We start from the raw sequence: 26098 nt of genomic DNA, 5'->3' as shown, positions 1-26098 counted from the left end.
GAACACAATGGGCATTCAGAAGCAGTTCAGTCTTCTTTCCCCAAATCAATATTAACAAGGTAATAAGGCAATATTACTTATAATTGACATAACATCCTATTACTTCTCACAATGAATGAATTGCCTATTGTAATAAGAGAATATTATGCTGCCATATACAGTGTATTGTAATTATGTGTCACATAAATCATTTAATAAAGTTAGACCAATGTTGCCAAGATGTAGGCATGAATGAATATTATAGTTAATAGCCTAATTAAAATATTGCACGCCGAAGTGCAAACATAGCATTGTGTAGCTTGATTTGCACACTTGAATAAGGAGAGTAACTGGATGCACAGCGTGGTATAATTATGTTTTCCATAATTACATACTGTAGGAGCTCACTAGAAGATACTGAAGTGTGTCTTGAACAGATGCCTCATGGCCCGAAGTATCGTAGTATTACGTTTTTTATCAACAAACTAAAATCACACACACACACACACACACACACACACACACACACACACACACACACACACACACACACACACACACACACACACACACACACACACACACACACACACACACACACACAAAACCCAGCAACCCTATGTAAATTATGCCACTGCTGTAAAGCATCCCAGCCCAAACATTTACGTAACTAATAATTGGGCAGAGCGACCCGGAAATGACCGTAATAATCATAACACGGGAGCAAAAATATTTTTTGCCGCTGGGCCGACCGGGCATATGCCCGGTACGCCAAATGGCCAGTCCGCCCCTGCCAAGCATTGATATTCTCACTTGTCAATTTGTGAAATGCGGTTAGTCAAACATAGGCTTTTAGACCAAAGTGGGGTCCGGGGACCCCCAGGGGTCATTGAGAGGGCAGAATGAGCAACAGTTTAAACACTTAAGCCCTTTCGGCAAATCGAAAATAACCCATCTACAAGCTTGTCGTGATGCGAAACGTTGTGAGCTTGTAGATCTGCTATTTTTGAAAATGTTTGACAAATCTTCTCTTATGGGGTCCGCAGCCAAAAACATATGATTTATTTGTCGTCATTGACGTGGAAATGTTTGAGGACCACTGTTTTAGACTGTTTTAGACGTCTACGTCTAGAGCCTATATGCATTTGATGTATTGCCTCGTGTTTCCCTTGCTTACTGTAAATCGCTTTGGATTAAGAGCGTCTGCTACAGTAAATGCCTAAATTGTAAATTGAGCCTTTGAACCCTTGTGTATGCACATGCGCTGAGCTGGTAACATTTCAAGAGCAACAATACACTTTCCTCAATTCCTCAGACCATTGTGTGTGTGTGTGTGTGTGTGTGTGTGTGTGTGTGTGTGTGTGTGTGTGTGTGTGTGTGTGTGTGTGTGTGTGTGTGTGTGTGTGTGTGTGTGTGTGTGTGTGTGTGTGTGTGTGTGTGTGTGTGTGTGTGTGTGTGTGTGTGTGTGTGTGCATGCATGTGATCCAAGAGGCTTATTTGTGACTCATCCATACAGGTACAAGCAGGGAATCTTGGTGTGGCAAGCTCTGTGCTAACAATTACAAAATAACAAAAGATAATTATTGGAACACAGGCTCTTTTTTTCCATTTCCAATGGTTTTGGACATAATGAGGTTACATAATATATGTACAGTGCGTGCAAAACAACAAGGGGTATTAACAAATTGAATGCTTTATTTGTGTGTGCGTGTGCGTGCGTGTGTGCGTGCGTGCGTGTGTGTGTCAGTGTGCGTGCGTAGTACACCATTACTGGTTGCATATCTGCTGCACGGCTGCATGCACCAAATATGTGCCATGCTTAAAGGGCCATACCAGAAGTCTGCCATGTTTAGTCCATTGACTATGACTCATAGTAGTGTATACTTGACATTATAGATGACCATTTTCCAAAGCATCCTGTCGTTTGTTTGACTCCGTTCAACTAAGTAAAAATCTAAAGAGAATTTCCTAACATTTAAAGGTAGGGTAAGTGATTTTCTTTGATTAAAATAATTTCTAAATATCTCTAAATTCTGACAGTACTCGTTGCTATACAGTGATGTTCAGTTCATGGGTCTCCCTGTCAGGATAGAGACCTCAAACAGGATACAGATTAAACAAGTGAAATTGGAAGTGATGACACAAATGAGCAGACAAAATTGGAACTGGAACACTATAAAAATTAAGCTGATAAATGGGTACTCTCTCCTGATTGGCTGAAAGTTTGTCACCTACCTGGAAATGTATTTTCTGTTTATTAAAGAGCTGGAAAGATGTGGAGACTCCTGTTACTGAACAAACACTCTATAACAATGATTACTATCACAATATAGTGCTTTAACCTTTTAACAAAAATCTTTTTGTTTTAACCAAAAAATATCACTTAACCTACCTTTAACAAAGCAAAACAGAGTTAACTACAAAAAGTGCTCCTCAGAGCACAGGTCTCCGCCAGGTCAGGTAGGTTATTGTGGGCCAGCAATGTTGGTGGAATATAAAAAATCACACCCTGTGTGAAGTGGGCGGTGTCTTCCTAGCTAACCACAATACTGAATGGAGTCAACCAATGATGTACAAAAGATAAATACATTTATTGAAACACTCTTTATGATGGACAAAACCATAACTTGAAAAAAACAAATGTTTGGTTTTTTTCAAGTTATGGTTGCTTATATAGGGCTATGCACATGTGTCATGTGACACTGGCCAATCACAGTCCTGAATAGACTGTGATTGGCCAATCACAGCGCAGGATAATTGTACAAATTTCCTGGGCCCAGATCACAGCGCAGGAAAATGTACATTTTTCCAAATCTCACTTATAGGGGCGGTTTCACCGCCCAAAAATGGGACAGATACGTCTTGATCACATGACTATAGACATCACGTGTACCGATTTGCGTGATGTCTGGACAAAATCTGTAGGAGTAACATCTTTTTTTTAATGCAAAAATCGGCCTCCTGGTGGCGTTAGAACAGGATAATGTGAAAAGGTGGTATTTCTTCCTCGGCCTAGTGGGAATGTGCATGCAAAGTTTCACAAAATTTGACTGATCTGTCTTGATCACATGACTATAAATTTGGGGCAGAGGTTCTGCTCTGGCATTCAGGGAGTGTGTGTGCACAGTTTCATGTCAGGGCCAACGGTGCCGGAGATTAGCTGTCCACAGACGGACGGACAGACAGGGAGCAAAACAGCGTCTCGGCCACACCTTCGGCCTGGTGGAGACAATAATTATTGGTCATGACACGTCAGTTTCTTCTGCCAACTCCCCGCGCCCCTTAAGCCCTTCAAATTTGACAAACAAATTAGCTCTGTAGTCAAAACTAGCTTCTTCCAGCTCAGTCTTAGCTAAGATAACAAAAAGACAAAAGACATCTCTTCGAGGCTTGATTGGCTGTAACTCCCTCTATGCGGGAACAAACATGTGATCATATCACGCTGGTCCTACCTTCACTCCACTGGCTGGTCTGGCTCCTCTGTATATTTCGGAACTCATACACTGTAACACCCCAACTAGAACCTTTAGGTCGGCTTATCAGTTGCTTCTAGTTTTGCCTAAAACAGTAAAACCCGAGTCTTTGAGGCGGCCACCCCTAGGCTCTGTAATAGCTTGCCCCTACATATTTGTGCTGCTCAGTCACTGGCTAGAGGCTATTAAATCATTATTAAAGATACTTTTTCTCCTTGGCCTTCAACTCTAACCACTTTCATCCTGGTCACTGGTGTCCCTATGTTGGGCATGTCATTAATGGGCGATCTACAATTATGAGCCAATCTACAGTCTCATAATGGGTCGCAACACGCCACAAGTTTTAAATAAGGCTTAAGTAAATAAAGCTGCAGAGTGGCTAACAACAATGGAAGGTGCAGGTCCATTCACTTGTTTGTTTTTAATCACAAATGGAAATCAATTAGCCAAATTATTTTATACTAACTGTTTTATCATCATGCTGCAAATAAAATTTCACATTTCAAAATACATTATACCATAGTGTAAAATAGTGTTTTTGTTTCATCAATGTTCTTAGAGATGCTGGTACTGTAGATTACCTGTGGAACTGTTCAGTCAGTCAGTGTCAGCATCAGGCAGGGTCACTGCTGTTCAAAGCAAAGAACTTGGGGTGCCGTGCTCTGTCAAACCTCCAGTGGAAAATAAAGGATGGGAATAAGAGACAAAAAAAAAGACACAACAATAAATAAAGGCAAAAACCTGACAGCTGAAGCCTGACAATGAAGTCTGACAATAAACGATTCCTTCATGACAAAGAATTTCCAATGCATGCCCTCGCCTATCGTGCAGATCTTTTATTATTCAGTTTTGTAGTTTCTAGTGTTTTAGTTATAACTCATTATGTGAGGATACTTCCACGGTTCGTGGCGTTCATTGAGCGCACCTGTCTTCCCAGTAAAGCTGGAAATGTGGGTGTCGCACAGAAAAGAATAGCAGATATATTTCTAATTTTGCGCAACATCGTATATCATGCCCAGATATTACTGTAGCTCTATGTACCAAACTTTGAACCCTGTGTCTAACATCTTGAATATTCAATTAATTATTAACTCTGTAGTTTATTTATTATTATCCATATTACCCTGGACGTGTCGTTTAGTCTGACATGTTATTAACCTGAAATAGTATGTGTTGTCTAATTAGAATTGTATTTTGGCTGTACATTAATATGTTCGCAGTTCCAAGAGAACTGACTTGCTAAATCAAAACGATACTTGAGTTCTGCACGAATATAACATAAACTTTTTCGATTAATTGAGCACTAAGGTCCCCAATGGAAACAAGCCATAGTGGGGGTTTAAAATCCTCTTAACAGACCTTGTATTGAACTGTACTGCCCTGTGCTTGTCTTTGCAAACTGTTAATAAAGTATTCAATCAATCAATCAATCAATCAATCAATCAACTGAAAGGCACTTGCAGCAGAAAATACTAATCATTTTGAAAGAACAGCGACATCTAGTGACAGCTAGACAGAATGCATTCTGTCTGAACCACATTGTCCACACTACTGGATCAGTGTAACCATGGTACTGATTGATTGATTGATTGAATACTTTATTAACAGTTTGCAAATAGTACAGTGGTACGATTATACAATGATGGTAAAAGGATCAGGTTTCCATCGTGGTAACGGATTTACAATGGAACTGGAACACTATCAAGATTAAGCTGATAAATTGGTACTCTCTCCTGATTGGCTGAAATTGTGTAACTTTATTAATGAACATGACCAACGACATGTATGCTATCACAGGTTATGTTTTTAAAATAATTCGCTTGGCCATTTTTGCAATATTCATAGGGAAACATAACTAGCATTGTGCCTAGTTCTGCACTGGCTTGGGGGGCGTGCAGTAAGACAAACCAACTGACCGATTGCCTTTGCCGTCCTTAGAGCCCTGTTGTTAGCGGAGATATAATGTATTCGTAACATTCTCCCCTCCCTCAATAACTTTAATCAAGCAAGGCCATTTAATCCACAGTTGCTACAGTTGTTTAGTGATAAAACAGTGAAAGACTAAAGCTGGTTACAAATCTAGGGACCAAAATGGGCTGTGTGCCACTGTGCCTACATACTGGGTGTATGTACAGGATGTAAGGACAACAAAAGCCATATCATTCATGATGACTATGATAAATTATTCATTTTTAGTCATTGGCTGAACAGGTTTAATCACCCTGTCTGTAGATTGAATGGAACACAAGTGTATTCAACAGGCTGTCAAAGTAATTGTATCCATTTCTACAGCAAGTCCCTGATATAGAGAAAGAGTGACAGTACTAGCCGACTAGATATTTAGACTCCATGTGTGATAATAGTGTCGAGAACAGTCACAGAATGCACAGACATACAGTGCAGTGCATTTGAATTGACTCAGCAAGATTTCTAAAATGTTCTCATTGTCCAAGTGTTAAGGCGGTTACACACCGGCGAATATGCGAATATACGCAAAATTCTGACTCGTTCCGAATAATTAAAAGACGCTTTTTTCGCTCCGCGAAACTGGTGTGGAAGCTTGCATTGACTTTATAAGGTTTAAAAAAAAACGGGGGACCCCCAGAAGCAAAGATTTGAGTTAAAAATGTATATATATTCAAAGATTTGCACACATTTTCACGATAAAAATAAATAAATAGCAGATCTACAAGCTCATAGCGCGGCACTACCGCGCTATGAGTTTGTATATCTGCTATTTTTGAATTGCCAAAGAAATCTTAAAATGACACAGATGCCCAAACATGTTACTTATCATGCACACAGCACTGGGCCTACAGTGTTGCTGCTGTCAGGCAGAAACATTCTATCACCATATTAAAACTTTTTCAATGTTCTTCCATAAATGAATACCCTACTGTGTCACACAAAAAACAATATGTCGCAACGTACAGTATTGTGAGCTTGTAGATCTGCTGTTTTTGAAACATTTTGAAAGTGAAAGTGGTTCAGTGTGTCTGAGGGTTTTATTAATATTTAACCAATGAAATGTATTCAAGCTTGTGACCAAAATATATCTATATTGGGTGCATTGGAACACATGTGCTTTTCTCCATTTCCTGAAAAGTAACAGTTTTGGACATACATGGTTTCCCCCCGACAGCGACTATACTCTCCCACTGTGGCAACTCTCAAACCCTCAGTATGTTGATACCGTGGTTGACTCGTTCAACACATTCCTATCCCTAAAGGGACATTAAGTTTGCAGCTGTCATCATGCAACACAGTACAAGCAATAAAGAAAATATAGAGTGCAGGGAATTGCACGTCGAAATGAGACAACATAATGCGCAGTAGATTTAATGGCCAGATATTGGCCATTAAATATTGTGTTTATTGTGTTTAGGTGTGTGTGTGTGTGTGTGTGTGTGTGTGTGTGTGTGTGTGTGTGTGTGTGTGTGTGTGTGTGCGCGTGCGTGCGTGTACTTGCACTGCTATTTGTGTGAGAACTAAATGTCCTTTCAAGGATAGAAAGATGATTAAAATGACAGAAAGTGAGAACATTTTGGAGCTGGTTGCATCACTGGGAATTGGACTGACCTCAACCACAAAGCTGTGTCCTCCATCCAGGACACATACGAGTCGAAATATCAATATCACGATTAATCAAAACTTTTGCCTCCATTATGATTAATGAACAAAAGAAAAGTGGAAATAGCAGATCTACAACCTCACAATGCGTCGCATGACAGCAATTTTTGCTATTTTTGGAGAGCCCCGCGACACAACACCAGCTTCTCGATTATTCGATTAAAACACTGATGAAGGCCTGAGTAGCCGAAACGCGTCCGTTTGTCATGACTGCTGCTGCGGTAAATACAAAAAATCAAAGAAAATTCACCTGGGAGTGCAGACTGTTTCTATAGACTGTTCACTGAGAGTCTGCACCCGTCTGTCCTTCTCTTAATCAATTGACAGTAGAGCACGCTCAGCTCGGGACTTCTGTCCCACAGTATTTGGATATGATACGATTAACCTACATGAGCAAGATTAAGTCGGTTATTGGTTCTAAATATCGGTTTCGATATATATTTTTATATATATATATATATCAGGGGTTGCGCTAGGATATATATATATATATATATATATATATATATATATATCAGGGGTCGCGCTAGGATATATATATATATATATATATATATATATATATATATATATATATATATATATATATATATATATATATATATATATATATCAGGGGTCGTGCTAGGATATATATATATATTTAATATATTTCAGATAGTTACACAGCCCTATGTTGAGTGAACACAGCCTGTACTGTAGGCTTATCAGACACGCCGTGTGACAAGTGGCTACAGCCACAAGGCCACTGGCAGTAGCTACACAAGCTACTTCCCACAATCAGGCTTATATTATGAAACGTAACATGCGGCGGAAGCTTTAACCCTGACGCATACCATGCACATTGGTGCATGTCACTTTGAATATCAAAAACATACGCACACAATGTTAATGTACACGTACATACATATAGATATGTATACATACTGTACATACTGCGCAATGCACACATACACATAGAGTTAACATCTAGATGTAGGAAGTAGGAACCAAGCACACAGCACCTACAAGTACCTCAAAGATGCTGTGACCAATGTGACCTACGGTATGTACATTACTATTATTATATATGCAAGACAGTGTAGCTCAAAAGACAGCACACATCTCTCATAGAAGAAGTTGCCCAACTATCACTACTACTACCACAGTTGTTCTTCCCAATCTCTCTCTCTCTCTCTCTCGTATCTACCCATCTACAGGTATCTATCTCTGACTCACAACTTGCCTCCGACTTAAATTAAAGGTGTAGGAGGACCTTTTTTTAAGCTGTTAATTGATAGCTGTTGCTTGTGATAAGACAAGTTCTTCATATTATTGTGCATTTGTGGACAGCTCCTCTTTTGGATAAATCTGCTTGTTCCATTAGGCAATTTTAATATGGAATAAATATTAGTGTGACATCATCTCTGTTTGGTATGTATAGACAATAATAATGTGGCATCATGTCTGTTTGTGTGGACAGGTGATATCATTGATACATCTGTACCATGTGTGGTGTGTGGGGGTACTGTATTACTGTGTCAGTGTTCATCCGACACTGGAGGGCACTGCTTTCCTTTCCAGCCAGAACTACAAACAGTCAAGCTGAAATCTGTAGCACAATACTTCCACCACAAGGGGGCACACGCGCATCACGCAAAGTTGCCAGCCATGATGACAAGCTCTCAAGGATCGTTCCAAAAAAACAACCAGTAGTTCACAGTGGCCATACAAAAATATTTTGCAGTCTCCATCTCCCAGTCCTCCATTTTGAGTTGAGAATTCGTCAGGAAATGTTTGCTCTATTTGATGTTGTCTCACTCTCTCCACCTCTCTTCTTACTTAAGACAGCAGCCTTATGCTGACTTTATAGCCTGCTAGCTGTCTGATGATATGCCATGGTCATACACTGTGGTGGAAAAAGTACTCAAATGTTTTACTTAAGTAAAAAGTACAAATACTGCAATATAGAAATACTCTGTTACAAGTAAAAGTCCGGAATTAAAAATGTACTTGAGTAAAAGTACAAAAGTATTGGTATGAAAATGTACTTAAAGTACCAAAAGTAGAAAGTACTCATTATGCAGAATGTCCCATTTCAGGTTTTCAAATGTATAACAATCTTTTGAAAATAGCAGATCTACAAGCTCACAATGCGTCGCATTGAGCTTGTAGATTGGCTATTTTCAAATGCCCGAAATGTTTATAGGGTTGAAGTTGTTAATGTATGTTTTGTAATAATAATCCAAATCTACAAAGTAACTAGTAACTAAAGTTTTCAAATAATTGTAGTGGAGTAAAAGCACAATATTTGCCTCTGAGATGTAGTGAAGTAGAAGTAAAAGTACTGAAATTTGGAAATACTCCAGTAAAGTAAAAAATCCTCAAAATTCTACTTAAGTACAGTACTTGAGTAAATGTACTTTACACCACTGGTCATACATTAGGCCGAATCACACAAGCCCCTCCTTTAACGTCAGGAGTCAAGCCCACAGAAGAAAGAAAAAAGAATAAACGTCGCCTACATTCCTCATCCCCATTGCCTCATTCACACATCCATTCAAACGGCAATCGAAAGGCCTTGTGGTCACGTTTCCTTGGGAGTTATACATTAGAGCCCATGTCGCTAAATGAGATGTAACAATTGTACAACGTCGCACAACTGTGTCGCGTGCCAGGAAAAAGCAGATCTACAAGCTCACAACGTGTTGTGGATGCGACGCGTTGTGAGCTTGTAGATCTGTTATTTTCGGTGCACGACACTGTCGTACCGCGGATCATAAATGAACAATTAGGGGCCCCGGAGAGTGCCGCCGTTTGGTTTAGACCGCAGAGTGCTCTTGCAGGGCGCCTTAATCCTTTAAACATGTCGGTGCTAAAGAGGCTGGCAAACCGCTGCCAAGAGCATGGTGTGAAAATAAACGCTGATGGTTGAATGTATGTTTTCCTCTGCTGTGGTATTTGTTGCTCTAAAACGGAAAAAAGATGCCAAAGAGATCAAATATAAAATTCTGATTGAGAGTTGGAAGTACAACCCCAGAAAACAAGTGATAGCCTTGTTTTTCTTTCTTTCTGAATTAGTAATAAAGTAAACACTATTATGTCTTATAATTGCCATCAGAACGTTTTACCCTTGTATGATCAAAACCACTAATCATACAGGTGGTGTAAAACTGGCTATAAAGACTGTATATATAAGAAGATTCTCAACCTAAGCTAAAATCTAGCAAATGGGAAATTAGTTGCTGAGACACAGTAGGAATATAAAAATATATATTGGCTACTAGAGTGTTGTTGAATGATCTAATTGATAAAGAAAAATCTTGACCCAATCCCAATGCACAATAACAAGACGAGGTTACACCTACAGTACAATTGCAATTTGTTCACACCAGCCCACTAATTGCTGTGACACGTCAATTAACAAGGCGGTACCTCTCAAATAGCAAAAAGACACTTAATCACCTTAGAGGCCTTTCCTCGCTGCAAGCTGAAGGCCTCTGCCCTCTCTGCGGTTCCCTTGTCTAGTTCGATGAGCCAAGCCTGTCTTGGCTTGCCTCTGGGGTTTTGGCCTCCTCTATTTCCCCTGGCGTTGGGTCGCTGCTCTGGGACTTGCTCGAGGCATGAGCGAGGGCTCTGACACCGCACAGGGGATCCAGCCAGGCGCTCGCTGCTGTCCAGCAGTCCCTGTGCAAAGAAGAAAAGAAAAGCCAGGCTGAATGGCAGGCAGTGAGGCTCCATGGCGTTTCTCAGGAGGCTGGGGTTTGTAACACCGAGTTGCCATCCCCAACCAGACAGAACTTGGCCTTGATACAGTTTCCCCAAGACACACGTCTACTTGTTTTGTGTGTGTGTGGGCGGGGGGGTGCTTGTATTACTATACTTGTGAGGGCCAAATATCGCCATTAGCCACAGTTTAGCAGAATTTGAGAAAGTGTCGAGTTCGACTTACATAGGAAAAGATTCAGGTTGGGGTTAGGGTTAGAATTAGGCTTTTGTGGGTTAAGGTTAGAGTTATGCCTGATTTATATTTAATTACACGTCAGTGTTGTGTCGCAAGCTTGAGATCAGCTACTTTAAGTGCCAAACTCTGGCATGCAACTGAGTATAAGTCAGGCTTTAGGGTTAAGGTTAAAAATGGCAAAAAGATAGAAATGGCAATTATAAAATTGCTGTTCAATTTTTTTTAAGAGCTCATAAAAAAAGGGGGGGGGGGGCTGAACAGTAGACGAGAAGGTTCACAGATGCCGCCAGTAAAAAATATTTTACACATGGCAAAATCCTATTATTTTATACTGAGTGTGTCCCTTCTTGGAAGGGAGTCTGATAGTGTTGGAGGCCACAGGTGGCTTGTAAAGATGAGAATGGAAAGTGTTTCTGTCCTTCAAACTGTGACTTTGCGCAGGCACTTTTACTTCAAAACAGCATTTGATTAAAAAAGAAATGGTCTGATATTTAAGAGCAATCTAGATACTCAAGTTAAAATGACCTACAGTATTCCTATACTGACAACTCATTAAAGGCCATTTAGACAAATTGTGGAAATCATTGAAAAAAAAAAAAAAAAAAAGAGTTTACGTTTAAGTCGATTAGTCAACCCTCCCCCAAAAGAGAAAAGGTTCCAATTCTAGGATACAGTAAATATACTGTAGCTGTACTGTAAGAATGCCACATACACAAAAACTAATTATAGCCTATACACTCAATCTACTTTTCATACTGTATATCACGTGGTCAAGTACAACATTCAAAACCATTAATCTCTAATTGGTATTCTAAATTGATTATCAAACTTCGAACAATTTAAAACAAGGTCCCTTCAACCAAACGTTATACTGCATTAGCTCTACTAGGCACAGGCAGCTAAGAAAATGTAACTTTTCGTGTTGCCAACACCCAGTGCCCACTGCTGTTTCTGAAAACATCATCAATGAGACCCGACACCCTCCAATCTACATGATCCACTACCTGCACTGACATTAACTGAAACAGACATAACGGCCATGTCATACAATGTTTTACTCAAAGTCAAATTGGACCTTGCTGCAGTCAGAAATCCCACGCATTCTCACGACGGCACTGAAAAATCAAAGCATTATGCTTGGCAGGGACATCAGGCGCTCTTGATAAAGGCAACGAGCCGAGACAGACAAACAAGGAGGCCGAATCGGCGCTTTGAAATACCCCGTCCTCCAAGGATACGTCAGACTTCTACCTAATTTATGCGCCATCATAGGATGGAAAATAGTAGATCGATAAGTTCACAACATGCCGCTGAAGCGGCACGTTGCAAGCTTGTAGATCTGCTATTTTATTTCAGTCCACGACGCCGTCCTACGACAAAGTATAAATCGGGCTTTCTGCTTCAGCTTGCTGAGAGAAACCAGACAAAAACACATCCTATTTCATTTACCAGACAAGACCCCGCCGTGAATCACACAGCTCATTTAAAAAGCTGGACAGAACGTCTGGCAGTGTTCTCGCACTGTTCTATGTATGTACTGGGAGCTGGAAACAGGTGCCTAAGCTTCACTACTTATACATAGAACCTAGTCAGTCTGAAGGCATCAATGCATTGCCGTAAACAGAAACAGGAAACAGCAATTAAAGCAAAACAAGTGTGCCATTGTAAATGAAGAGACAAGAAAATTACAATAACCGGTGGTGTGTGATAATGTTAATGTTGTTAGTTTCATACAGTAGTTCATATACCCCTTTCATATTCATATTTCCATAAGTGATCCCATTGGTACCAATTGAAAAACAAACTAGAAAAAGTGCTCCTCGGAGCACAAGTCTCCGCCAGGTCAGGTAGGTTATTGTGGCCTCCTGGTGGCGCTATAAAGGCCAATGTGAAAAGGGTGCCTTTTATTCTTAGGCCTTTCACGGCAATCGGACACTGCATTCATGATTTGAGGCATTTTGTGCCAAAAATTTGTTTTGCTAAATTAGACCTGATGGTGGCGCTATAACAGGCCAATGTGAAAAGGGTGCCATTTCTTCCTCAGCCTAGTGGGAATGTGCGTGTGAAATTTAACGAAATCGCAAGCTGCGTGCATAGTTTGAGGCATTCTTCAAAACGGACCAATCCTGCAAACTTTGGAAGCCAACCTTAGCCAATCAGGATGGAATATGGGAAATCGGTCAGATCCGTGTTGATCACATGACTATAGAGATACTGTGTACCGATTTGCATGACGTTTGGATAAAATCTGTAGGAGTAGTATCAAAAAATGGGTTTTGCACAAATCGGCCTCCTGGTGGCGCTATAACAGGCCCATGTGAAACATTTGGGGCAGAGGTTCTGAATTGGCATCCAGGGAGTGTGTGTGCACAGTTTTGCTGCGAGCAAGCCAAAGGTGCCGGAGATTAGCTGTTCACAGACGGACACACGGAGGGACGGACACACACACACACACACACACACGGACGGACGGACAGGGGGTAAAACATAGAGACATACTCTCTCGCCATGCCGAGACAATTATCATGTGTGTTGCATATTTAACTCTCGTGAACGCTTTCTCCCCCTCGTGCTTTTAGGATCAACAGGTATGGACATTTATGTATATACAGTAATTAACTATAGTTGTGCAAAACATTACTCATTACGCATTCTGCGCGACTGACGGCTCAGGTCACACCATCTGAAATGCTGTGATGCTATAGTGAAAGGTGAACCTAAAGCTCTATATTTTGATAGCAATCATTGCTGTAAAGCCCAATGCACGCTACGCTAGGAGAGCAGAAAAAAGCTTCGGTTTGGGAGGGCCCCCCGAACCGAATTTAGTTTGGCTCTAAAAGTGTAGTATGCATTGGCCTTAACACTCATGGGTGGCACAGGGGTAAAGTACCTGCCTCCCACTGTGGAGTCTAGTGGTTGGAATCCACAGCAGAGTGTCTATAGTATAGACAAGAGAGAGGGGAAAAACAGCAATTGTAGTGTTCGTTCAGTATCCCGGGTCTCCCATATCTCTCCAGCTCTTTAGTAAACAGAAAATACATGTTCAGGTGGGTTACAAATTTCATCCAATCAGGAGAGAGAATCCCACAAACATTTATCTGCTTGTGTTCCAGTTTGAATTTTGTCTGCTAATTTATTTAATTACTTCATTTTACTTCCTTTTAAAATCCTGTTTAAAGTTCTATCTCCTGGATTGGATGAAAATGGTATCCCATCCTGAAAATTTGCATTTTCTGTTTACTGAAGAGCTGGAGAGGTGGGGAGCCCCTTGTTACTGAAAAAAACACTCTTTAGCAATGATTGCTATGGAAATATAGAGCTATTTAACAATTTGTTAAAAGAAAATATCACTTACAGCACCTTAAGTCCTATTTTATGCTTCAGATAATCGAAAATAGCCAATCTACATGCTCAAGTTTATAGAAATGCCATTTTCAAACAATTTTCTTTTGAAACTTATCTGTATTGACATGCCCAAAATATTGATGCCAGGGTTAATGTGGATAAATAAACTCTGTTAAGTAATGGGTCTCACTGGCCCACCAGTTGGAGAAACGACATGAGGTACTCAATGTAAACATCACATTGTCTTTATTTATCTCTAGGGCCTGGCCTTAGACAAATACGGTGGTCTGTCCAAGTTCTTATATAAATAATACGCTTCATAAAATCAAGGCGAGACGATTATCAAACCGATAATCCACGATGCTGTCTAGAAACAGAGAGCTCATGCACTTGGAAGGATTTGAAGACCAACTTTGTGAACTCAAACGAGCAGGGAAAAAAAAACTCCACATCCCGTAACAATCAACCTCTGTGTGTGTGTACAGACAGTCTCTTATGCCTAATTTATAATCTGTCATACAACGGTGTCGCGAGCCGAAAATAGCGGACCCGCAAGCTCACAACGCGTTGCGGATGCGACGCGGTGTGAGCTTGTGGGTCAGCTATTTTTTATGGGACGCGCGACACCACCGTGCGATGAAGTATAAATCGGGCTTTATTCACTAATATCTCTCCAGCAGCCCAGCACGTCTCTGAATGACATCATTAGTCTAAAGAGTCTCAGACTTATTGTTTCCAGCTTTGACTTATTGTATGTTCCCTTCTCATCCTATCATCATCAACGGGTCCTCTCACACACACACAGAGTTTCACAGATGAGGTTTGTGCCACGAAATACAGATTTTCATCTTGTTTTTATATTTATATATATTTTTGAATGCAAACACTGGCACAAAACGTTGCCAAAATCAGCAGCCTCTGTTTCCATGGCGATAACCCTAAAAAACTGAGGAATCACTAAATAGCTTGTCAACCATGTTGCTCATTAAACACTTAAAACATAATTTGTTGACCGGGGTCCCCCAGGGCTCTATATTTGATATGCTCCTTTTTCCCCTCTTGGTGAAGAGGCGCCCATAGTCTGTTAGCCCCAGACTAGGGGTGCTATATGCATTACAGATGAGATTAGAAAAAAGAAAAGATGTCAAATGTATAAAACAATGTATTTCACATATTGATTCAAACTCTGCTCTATATGGGTGATTTTGGGCTTCTGGGCAAGGCTACTCTGCTACTATACACAAGCATGTACATTACATGTCATGCAGCACTTGTGAAACAGAACGACATCTCTTTTAGGGTTAATTCAGATTTTTATTGTGTGACACCGTTGTACGACAAAGTAATTGGTCTTAAAACGGTTTCGTCTCGTCATGTAAAGCCTAGTTCTTTGATCTGAACTAGGCTTTAAATCAGTGTTTTTTTTTTTGGAGGGGGCTCCCCAGTGAAGTGACAATTTAAGGACTACTGCATCAAAAGTAATCAACAAACTATAATATAAAAACTGATAAAACATTGGCCAAATTGTCAAATACTATAAGAAAGAGGCAAAACACATAGCTGGAAAATAGCTGATCTACAAGCAGTTGCAACGCGAGGCTTTGTGAGCTTGTAGATCGGCTATTTTCCTTATATTTATCTGTGGAACCGAGTCAAACTAAATGTAATGCCTCAACTCCCTACAGTTCCCCAGTTCAAATTATGATTATCTTGGGGGGTCTCGGGCCTGAAAGGGTTGAGAACCACTGCTTTTACATGACGGTAATCCCCCTCCTTTGACCAAGGCTACCCGCCCCACAGCGGATGCCTGTTCCGCTGCATGTCTTTGCCAACATTCACAACCACAGACGGCCCTGCTTGGTGATGAGCCACAAGTCTTCTATCACTCCGTGCACAGCTTTGAAAAAATAATCACATTTCCATTTCTCCTCAGTAGTGTGTGTTTTTTTCCCCTCCCTGACCGGTTCCAGATGGGCAACTCTAGAGCTCGATAAACAAACCGTGTTTGAGAGAAGAGGCATGCGAGGTACGGACCATGTCATTTGCTTACAGATATGGGTGCCAGTCTTAATTGCCGGTGGTCAGGTCTGGATTTTGTTTTTCGAAGAGCGGTTTTGAAGTTCACCCTTCCCAAACGGGTATGGACACCGGACTGTGCACAGTCAAAGAAAAGGTCTGATAAAAGCAAGGTTTTATTAACTCCCAATGGGAGATTTCATGTGTACTACTGATTACAAAAAAATGGGTGAATGATGGAAAGACAGATGGGGGGATTAAAAAGGCAGTCCAAATTATTCAGAGGTACTGTTGTAGTAATAGAAGTAAAAAGTAAAAAAACACACACACACACACACACACACACACACACACACACACACACACACACACACACACACACACACACACACACACACACACACACACACACGGTGTACTTAATATTTAGAGCAATTGTTTTTTAACCGTTTGGTTTTTGTTATGATAGTCAGGGTCACTCATTTTAGGCTCTCTCACCCCCTCACACACACACACACACACACACACAAAATGCTGTGTGTGCATACGTTGGCCCATGTTGACATGACTTAGTGTTTAGTGACATCCATCTGGCTTGTGTCCAGGTGATTTAACTCAGCTCAAACATCTCCAAATACCACCCTGCAGAGGTCACATCTCACACAACACTGTGTCCTTCCTTGGTAGGAACACACCAATTAATGCAAAATTATTATTTTTGTTTAGAACCTTTCGTACAAATCTTTCCTTAACTAATATCTTATCTAATTATCTCAATGACATTCAGCAAAAAAAAATGATTTCTATCCCAGACCCTTCATTTATACGCAGTAAATCCTCAGTGTTTATTCAAAGAGTGTAAATATCGACTCCAGTTTATCACTCCCAAGAATTATAATAACCACATGAAACCTAGCGTCCCTAGGCTGTTCTAGGCATGTCATAATAGGCAAACATTCAGCGAACATAGCCGATCTACAAGCTCACAACACGTCACGTTGTGGCAGGTTGTGAACTTGGAGTTTGCCTATTTTCGTAGAGGGGGAAAAAAGGAGTACAGACCCCTGGGGGAACCCCAGTCAACTAAGTGAGGTTTAAGTGGTTAACACTGGACCAAACTTGGACCATATATTGGGTCAGTTTTTGCACTCTCAACGTTAAATGAACACTGAGGATTTTACTGTGTAAACTAGCTTGGGTTCAAGCCCCTTTTGGAAACCGTCCTGCCTTTAAATAAAAAAAACGGGTGGAAACCGATCGTTGTTGTTCCGTTTGCTCCTCTCATGTCAAAAACAAAGAAAACATTACATTGATCCCGCTCCGCTCCGCCCGACCCAGTTCCTCTCCCAACCTGTGTGTGTGTGTGTGTGTGTGTGTGTGTGTGTGTGTGTGCGCGCACACACGTGTTTTCCGTTTCCAACATTCCTTCACACCTACTCGATCTCTTTACAGAGTGAGGTCCGGGGGCGTCCTGGTGGAGATCCGCGGGTATCGATTATGAGGCAGAATGGAGGTCAGTGAAGGCGGGGAGGAGGGGTTTTTATGGTGGCCCTCGCATTTTTAACACTTGTTCCAAATTACAGGCTGACCACAAAGCATGTTAAGGGAGGGGAGGGGGTGACGGGGGAGAGAGCGCTGCGCCCTTGCAGTGTTTGCATATATACTGTCCTCCTGACCTCTGACTTGCATTATACAAGCGTGCGCGCGCACACACACACACACACACACACACACACACACACACACACACACACACACACACACACACACACACACACACACACACACACACACACACACACACACACACACACACACACACACACACACACACTGACCTCTTCACCCACACTCTGACCTCTTCACCCACCTCATTGACAGATTTCCCCTCCCCTGCATTTAGGGGGAACCACAAGTCACCGACGCTCAGACCACAATTTTGATTTCATGCAGAGAGCAGACTGGGAGCAGAATTATTTTCCTATTAGCCTTGAGTTCTGTCAAAACAGAGTATCTTGTATCGGGGTTGGACAGTTAATGGCAATTCAGAGCTGAGAACTACTTGGGGATTTTGCATCCGAAAAGCCAGCAGTTATTCTTATGTTCAGGAAAAGGCCCAGGGGGCGTGGGGTTCCACAGGAGTTTACCAGGGCCAGGAAGGATGTATACCGGTGAATCCAACCATCCAACAACCATTTATTTTACATGACATGCGTTGTTTCCACATCCGTAGCGGTTCCACGGTCTGGGCGAGTGACAAACAAACAAACAAGGGGCTTCACAATCTTTTCCAAGCTTTTGGTTTTGACTCGTATATCTCTGGCTGTTGTCTGGGAGCAGAACCGTGACTTTCCGACCAACGCGCTCGTTGCCAGTTAAAGTATGCAGCACTTTCCTCTACAGAGATGGAGGTATGCTGGGAATTTTGTTGGAAATGTTGCAAAAAGTCCTGCATACTTACGCCTACAGTGAGTATCCTCGCAATAGGGCGGGAGACCTTGCATGAATGTACGTCCATATTTCATCTGATGTTTTTTCATTAATTGCATCCACAAATTGAATACGCACTGTAGAAGGATGTGCTAATGGGACATTAGATGAGCCTAGACAGCATAGTTTCCCACAATGAACAGCAGTGGTAGAGAATAACCAAGTACATTTACTCAAGTACAATTATGAGATACTTTTATTTACGAAAGTATTTCCATTATTTTATACAATATAATTTGACTCGCCTACATCTCAAAAGCAAACATTGTACTTTTTACTCCACTACAATTATTTGACAGCTTTATTTGCTAGTTACTTTACAGATTTAGGTTATTAATACAAAACACACATTAACTGATAAATGATATTGATAGGTTAAGTTACCCAGCAGAACATAAAGTCCCCCATCTTAAGCAACTGCGACATTAAAGTGTTACTACTAAACATTACTACTGAAATTAGAGTACAATCCTAGTATAATAGCAGACTGAATGCTTCAGTCCACTCGAGTGGAGTGGGTGGAGTCTAAGGTCTGGAAGCAGGCAAGTACAATCCAAAAATATGATTGTGAAATGGGCCATTCTGCACGATCACTTTGGTACTAAAAGTATGTTTTGATGTGGTATTGCTACTTTTACTTTTTCCACCACTGATGAACAACGATGATAGTAATGGGCTGTGATCACTGCCCTGGGATAGGTTAGGCTAATGTGTTATACAGCTACACTGTAAAATATGCCATTCAAAGAAATATATGGTCTCCATTCCGTACAGTCCAGATGGTTTTAGCACCGTAGTGTAATTCCTGAGGGATAGTGTGGATAATTAGTGCCACTGCAAATATGACTCCTGTTGACGAAGATATTCCAGGATACGATTATTCTGTCATTATTAACCTGTGATTAAGACATAGTATTGGGAATTTATAGACTTCATCCTAACAAATTTTTTTTACTAACTCTCTGCAATTATTGTTGACATTTGGCAGGTGAAAAACTGCAACATGTGTGACCCCCCTCCAACATACAGAGGGGGGTCGAGTACTATCTTTTAATTAATTAACCACTTTCAATCTAGCATCCCTATTTTGAGCATGTCGTTATAGGCCAACATTTTCACAATAAAAAAAGAAAACACATTTTCTGTTCTTTTTTTTATATTTCTACTTTTTCAGAAATAGTGAAGCTCACAAGGCAATCGCAATGCGAGGCGTTGTGAGCTTACGACCAAGGCCTAAGAGGTTAGTTAAATAACTTATTCTGCCAGGCGGGAACCTCTGATCGCTTCCTACTTAGTGGATGAGAAGTGGGACAGAAAGAAAGGCAGCTGGAGACATATGAGGTATCAGCTGGTCTATCAAAACAACGTTTTTGTAACACTCAGAGGCATTGCAGTCCATATCTTATATGCTGGTTGAATACTTTAACACAAGCACACGCACTGTGTGTACCCCTGCAGCTAGTTCATGACAGGGTCATGACACGTCTCGCTCTCGGGACCACCGCTCGCTCACTGACACTGAAAAAATCACACCTTCATCACATTCAAACATGAGAAAACAGACGCAGGCAATATGATTTAATGCCGTGTTAGGGTCACGCTTTTCTAGCCGTGATTTGGCCTGTTTGCAATTATCACTACTAAGAGCTGCAAAGTGAATCTACAAGGATGCTGATGGATGGCAGATGCCATTGACCATATTCATATGGTGGCCATTTTGCTCTTACAGTACGTCATACTCCCACCTCCTTAAGTATAAAATAAGACCACAGTGCTGTAAAAAAGTGGTTGCATCCTATCAGGAATCTCCATGCTGAAGATAAGGGACCCTGGTCAACTCTCATCAACCCAATTAGCCCAAGTAGATGATGCTACTTAGTGCTGCTGCTTGAGAACTGCTTTGTAAAAAAACACATATTTGTATTGTAGACTATTAAGAACCTCCAGTGGAGCAGTCAGGGTTTAAATGCCTTGTTCAGAGAATGTTTGATTCACCTCATGCCTGGATTTTACTAGGCCAATGTGGAGATTCAAACCTCCAGTCACTTCAGTTCCTAAACTAAGACAACAAAAGTAACAACAAACAAAACGTTATCCACCTAAAATGTAATTGTAAACCTTTGATCCAAGTGCAATTAATTCCTGATAGCAGGTGCCACCTGTAACAAGTATACCCTCTCAAGAAATTGTTCATTTCTTTGCTGCAATACATTACTAGAGCTCTGAAAACATTAAATTCCTGCACATCCACCTGAGATCCTTCTCACTGAGCCTGATTTTGATTCTGCTATTTTAGGCACGAGACACCGGCATAAGACACTGGCGCCGGGACGCCAGCCCCGGTGTCCCGGCGCCGGTATCCATCAGGCTTGAGTTTGTGAGTTATTGCAGTTTTATCCTGGTCTGTTCAAAGCAGCTGATTGCAAGCGCCTGACTGTCCTTTAGAATACAAAGCACACCAACATTCCAATATTTCTTCTTCGAGCTTCCTAAATGGTTTGGATAAAAACAAAATAATATAATAAAATAGAATAAGAAGACTGGATAAAAACTGGATCTCGGACATCATGTGGCCAGTCTACTGTATATCATCAGTCATCTATGAATTGCGTCCGGACTGTGACATCAGTCATCTCCATATTTGGGCATAGTTTAAGACCAATACGACCTCCTTTGACTTCCAGCATAACATGTTAGTTAAAAAAAAAAAAAAAATCAGGGATTTACTTTTGCACTGGTTGGTCCAGTGGTTTGTGAGATTAGTCCCGACCTACACACACTGACAGACAGGTCCTGATGAAGACCTATTAGGTCGACACGCGTAGGTCATACTGTTGCCTTGCTCAAAAGAAATCGCTAAATATTTTTTCATCAAAGACGGAGTGGAGTGCCTTGGATTTATTTTCTTTGCAAGTCTGCAGTCCACACCACTTGTGAGTCAAGCAGTACTTCTTTGAAAAACGTTTTGGACACCTCTTCTAGACGGTTCAACCCCTACAGCTCCACACAGTAAAACATGATATACAAGTTACAGAATGCTTATGGCCACTGTCCTTCTCCTGTGCTAACACAGTGCACCCCAGTACATCCACATGTCCAATCCTAAATAGTTTATGTATACTAAATGAAACTGCTAGCTTACAGATAGCTGTGTTACAGCATGTATGAAAGAAGCATAAAACACAATGCATTACACAGCTAGTATCATCATCAGGACTAAATAATAATACATTGAATAAATGAATAGCAATTAAAAACATGTACTTTACGCCATGACGCATGTTATCAAATATCTACAGTATAAGAGGGTTTATCCTTTCAGTTTCAATGGACGTAACACCCGGACTTAACCCATTAAAACCGGGAAAGCATCCGAGTCATTTTAGATTTTTGCATTGGCTATTAAAAAATAGCAGATATACAAGCTCACAGCCCGTCACTTTGTGCCTCACTGCGAGCGTACATCTGCTATAAAAATAAATGGGGGGAAAAATCTTGAAAGTGTTTTTGAATTAATATTTGATCATTTTTAACACGAAGTCTCTGGCACACCAAAAATTCAGATGGGGGGTCCGCGGCCAAATATATATCAATTTGGGGGTCCTTGGCATGACGAAGTTTGAGAACTACTGATTCAGAAGGCATTTGTAGAATCTTAATGGGTTAACAACGCTATTGAGTGAATCATTTGAGAGCACAGTAAAGCTTACAAGGCCCTTTAATGGCTGAACGACGCAACACAGCACCAGAGCATGGGGAAGCCCCGGAATACTGTACGAAAATGTGATTTCAAAAGCTGCCAGTCTGAACGCAACGCTGATGTAATTGCTCTCCAACAAGTGGATCGGTGCTTTTAGAAGATATGCCAGGATTTTCATCTGATAACAGGGTTACGGTGAGGACTTGGCGGGGTACAGCTGATCCGAAGCCAGTTATTATAGCCCAGACTCCCTCTCCCGCAGTGCTGGGAGAAAGGGAGGATACACAGCTGCAACTCAAGGCCTTGGATCAGTCCGTCCACACACGCATGCACGCACGCACGCACGCACACGCACACACACACACACACACACACACACACGCACACGCACACGCACACACACACACACACACACACACACACACACACACAGAGCATAGAGAACAGGGAATCTGTTAAGTTGGGGCTTCCTGACTCTTTATAACTGTAGAAATATGATGGGTCATCATCTCCAAAGCTACCAGACACACATCAAGTGTAACACTACACAGAGGATGACAAAACCCGGAGCTGCACTCCAGGATCCCGGGGGTCTGGGACCTCGACTCCTCACATCTGCTACGTTGTGCTTTTTTTCCAGAGTGCTGCAGCTGCTGTGCAGTGACTGTGTATACAGTAACACTGTAAAAGGGGAGGGAGTAAGTAATGATGGCCTTTTGGTAATGCAGAAAAATTAAGGAAAGGAAGTATCCACACCGTATGACCCAAGCAGATTTCAGTTCTGTTTAACTTATGGTAATGGTCTCATCCAATCTAAATTCAAACTTACTTACAAATTCATTCATTTTACATTACATCTAATACTTTGTGTTCCCAATGCAAGTGCTTGTCCATATTCTACATGGAGATAAAAGAGTTGTGGCCTGAAAGATGTCGCTGAAAACATATTTTGATTACATGGTCGTGTGAGCACTAGTCTGTTAAAAATCTTATTTTCTATATCTTCTCTTCTTCTGCGTCACCCTCTACTCATACATTTCAAAATGTAATTCTCCTCCAAACTGTCCATCTGAATTATATTTTAAAGTTTATTGCACTTTATTGCAATTTCAAGTCTTATTTTACTCTTTGAGTTTGTGACTGATTTCAGTCATAATTTAGGGTGTGGGACAGGCTTTCATGGTAAGCCACATGACATTGTGGTCAGATAATTTGTGATAAGCAAAAGCAAATAAATAGTGTTTTACAATGTACCAAGCACAGACAAAAAAGGTTAAAGCTGCAATCAGGAACATATTTTAATGAATCTGTACAAATTATATTGTATTTAACATACTCTAGAGTATTTTAAATATGATATGACTATCACATTTGCGATGGTTAGAGGTGGTCTCCCTACGCTTCCCTTGAGAAATGTACATCCTGGTGTATCTAGGACACACCACTGATTGACAATTAGCCCTTCCTGAAGCTCATAAGTGCGACATCTCCCCTGGACAAGCAGAGATTGCCTCTTGACCTAGTGGTAGGAATTTGGCCTCTCATGCAGGAGACTGAGGTTTGAATCCCAGGTAAGTTACGGATAGCAGCTTTAAGTGCTGCATGGTTTTCCCAACGCCTACTCTGAACAGGAATGTTTCTACAAAACCTACAGTATGTTCATATCCGAGGACTCCACATGGGATCGCGACCGCAAGTTTGGAAAAGCTTTTTATAGGACATAACTTTAAAGATCGCCAACTATTCAATGGAGCCCATCCCATCCTGCAAAAAAAGATGGAAAAAAAGAAAAAATATACACGGAAAAATATATACATACTGTATATAATTAATTTCATATATATATATTGAAATATATTTTCACAAATACGTTTTAGATACGGGCATTTAAGATACATTTTTATCTCATATCGTAAGTGAGAGTATGTGCAACATATACAGTATATATATTTTCTATATAATACAGTATATGTATTTATCTTGCTATGTGGTAAGGATACCTCCACACTACAAAATACAATTTTGAAGATTTCCTGAAATTTCTAGACCAAAGTTTCCATTCCTGCCAAGGGATTTCAACTCAGGCTGTTGCCAGGAAGCCCTGACGAAACTATGATGCTGCCTTTCAGCACTGATTTGTTCTAGGCTTGTTAGACAAAAGGATGTTGTGAATTACAGCTGTTTACATGTCACTTGATGTGGGAGAGAGTCCTCATCAAACCACGGGACCACCGCTACTACTGTCCTACAGACAAATGTACAAACGTTTCCCCCCCAACAAGTGCCAGATGAAAACAGACAGGAAAGAAAGCTACATGAATTTTTAAATGTCAACGTATCATATTACATGGGGTGAAATATTGTCCACATCGTGTGTTGTGCATTTACCTTTACATGCATAAACCTTTGGCTGATTCTTTGCAGTTGTTGATGCACTGGGTTTCCCTTGGCCCACTGTCAAATGTCAAATATTATCAGATGAGATTTTGGATGCAGTATCCCGAGCAGTGGGCTCTGTGAAACTTGCATGGTTCATCAACACTTTTTCGAGAACAAGACAGAAAAGGAGGGAGAGAGTGAGAGAGTGAGAGAGAGAGAGAGAGAGAAAGGAAAATCACCTCTGCAATCTCGTCTCTCCCTTCAATCCACAGTGTCTGTGTGAGTCACAGGTGCGTGGTTGACCCTTCGAAAACAAAACGCGCCTCACGCCAAAAGGCACCTCCTGCCAAAACACACTCTCCCCCTCTGCCAACAGAAGAGAGTCCTTCCAACACAACCCGTTCCAGTCCAGACCCCGGTGGATCCCACAGATACTGTGACACTAAGCAACAACACGCCTACAAGTGCGTGCGCTAAACCCACGCATAACCGAATCCAGAGCAGACACATTATCATCAACAGCCCTCAGAGTCATCATCCAATTTGATGAGGGCAGCTTACACCTTGCCGGTGTTGTGAGTGGCGTGCCACTTACCTTTCGTCGGTGTGTGTCTTTGTGGGTGTGTGGGTTGTGTGTGTCTGTGTGTGGGTGTGTGTGTGTGTGAGTGCGGTGGTCGCACGTTGGAAATATCACAGGCGTCAGAGAAGTGTGGGACACGCAGCAGAATAGAAGAACCACGGTCCAGGATAGGCTTTTATCTGCAGGTGGGCGGAGCCGCCTAGGCTCTGTGAGAAGGTGGACTGAGGGAGGAGTGGGAAACGCTGGATCTGTGTGTGTGCGTGTGCGTGTGTGTGTGTGTGTGTGTGTGTGTGTGTGTGTGTGTGTGTGTGTGTGTGTGTGTGTGTGTGTGTGTGTGTGTGTGTGTGTGAAAGAGGAGAGAAGGCCACCGAGTCATACCCGGAGGAGGGGAGTGACACAGTGACGGAGCAGGCGACCTGCAAGAGACACAGAGAGAGAGAGAGTGAGAGAGAGAGAGAGAGAGAGAGAGAGAGAGAGAGAGAGAGAGAGAGAGAGAGGAGTTTTCAAAACTTTTAGCAACTTGCACAACAATACAGCAGATCCAAGTCATTTGACTTGGAGCT

The 26098-nt window shown here is 41.3% G+C and overlaps 1 protein-coding gene across 3 annotated transcripts in view; it reads right to left on the bottom strand.

Moving 5' to 3' along the window:
- The window catches only part of LOC308080806 (uncharacterized protein), a 33742-nt gene extending 8006 nt beyond the window's left edge, over positions 1-25736 (bottom strand). Inside the window, exons 1-3 of one of the 3 annotated variants that reach the window (XM_080422812.1) lie at positions 25551-25735; positions 10527-10748; positions 4034-4123 (exon numbers count right to left, since the gene is read on the bottom strand). The gene's annotated coding sequence lies outside the window, so the exon portion shown is untranslated. Of the gene's footprint in view, positions 1-4033; positions 4124-10526; positions 10749-25550 lie in introns of all 3 variants that reach the window. The other 2 variants (XM_080422813.1, XM_080422814.1) reach the window with 2 other exon arrangements.
- Positions 25737-26098: the final 362 nt, after the last annotated feature.

This window comes from Gymnoscopelus braueri (genome assembly GCF_963280865.1).
Source record: "Gymnoscopelus braueri genome assembly, chromosome: 24".
Taxonomy (NCBI): domain Eukaryota; kingdom Metazoa; phylum Chordata; class Actinopteri; order Myctophiformes; family Myctophidae; genus Gymnoscopelus; species Gymnoscopelus braueri.
The sequence above is the reverse complement of the archived record's forward strand: the minus strand, read 5'-3'. Positions and strand labels throughout refer to the sequence as shown.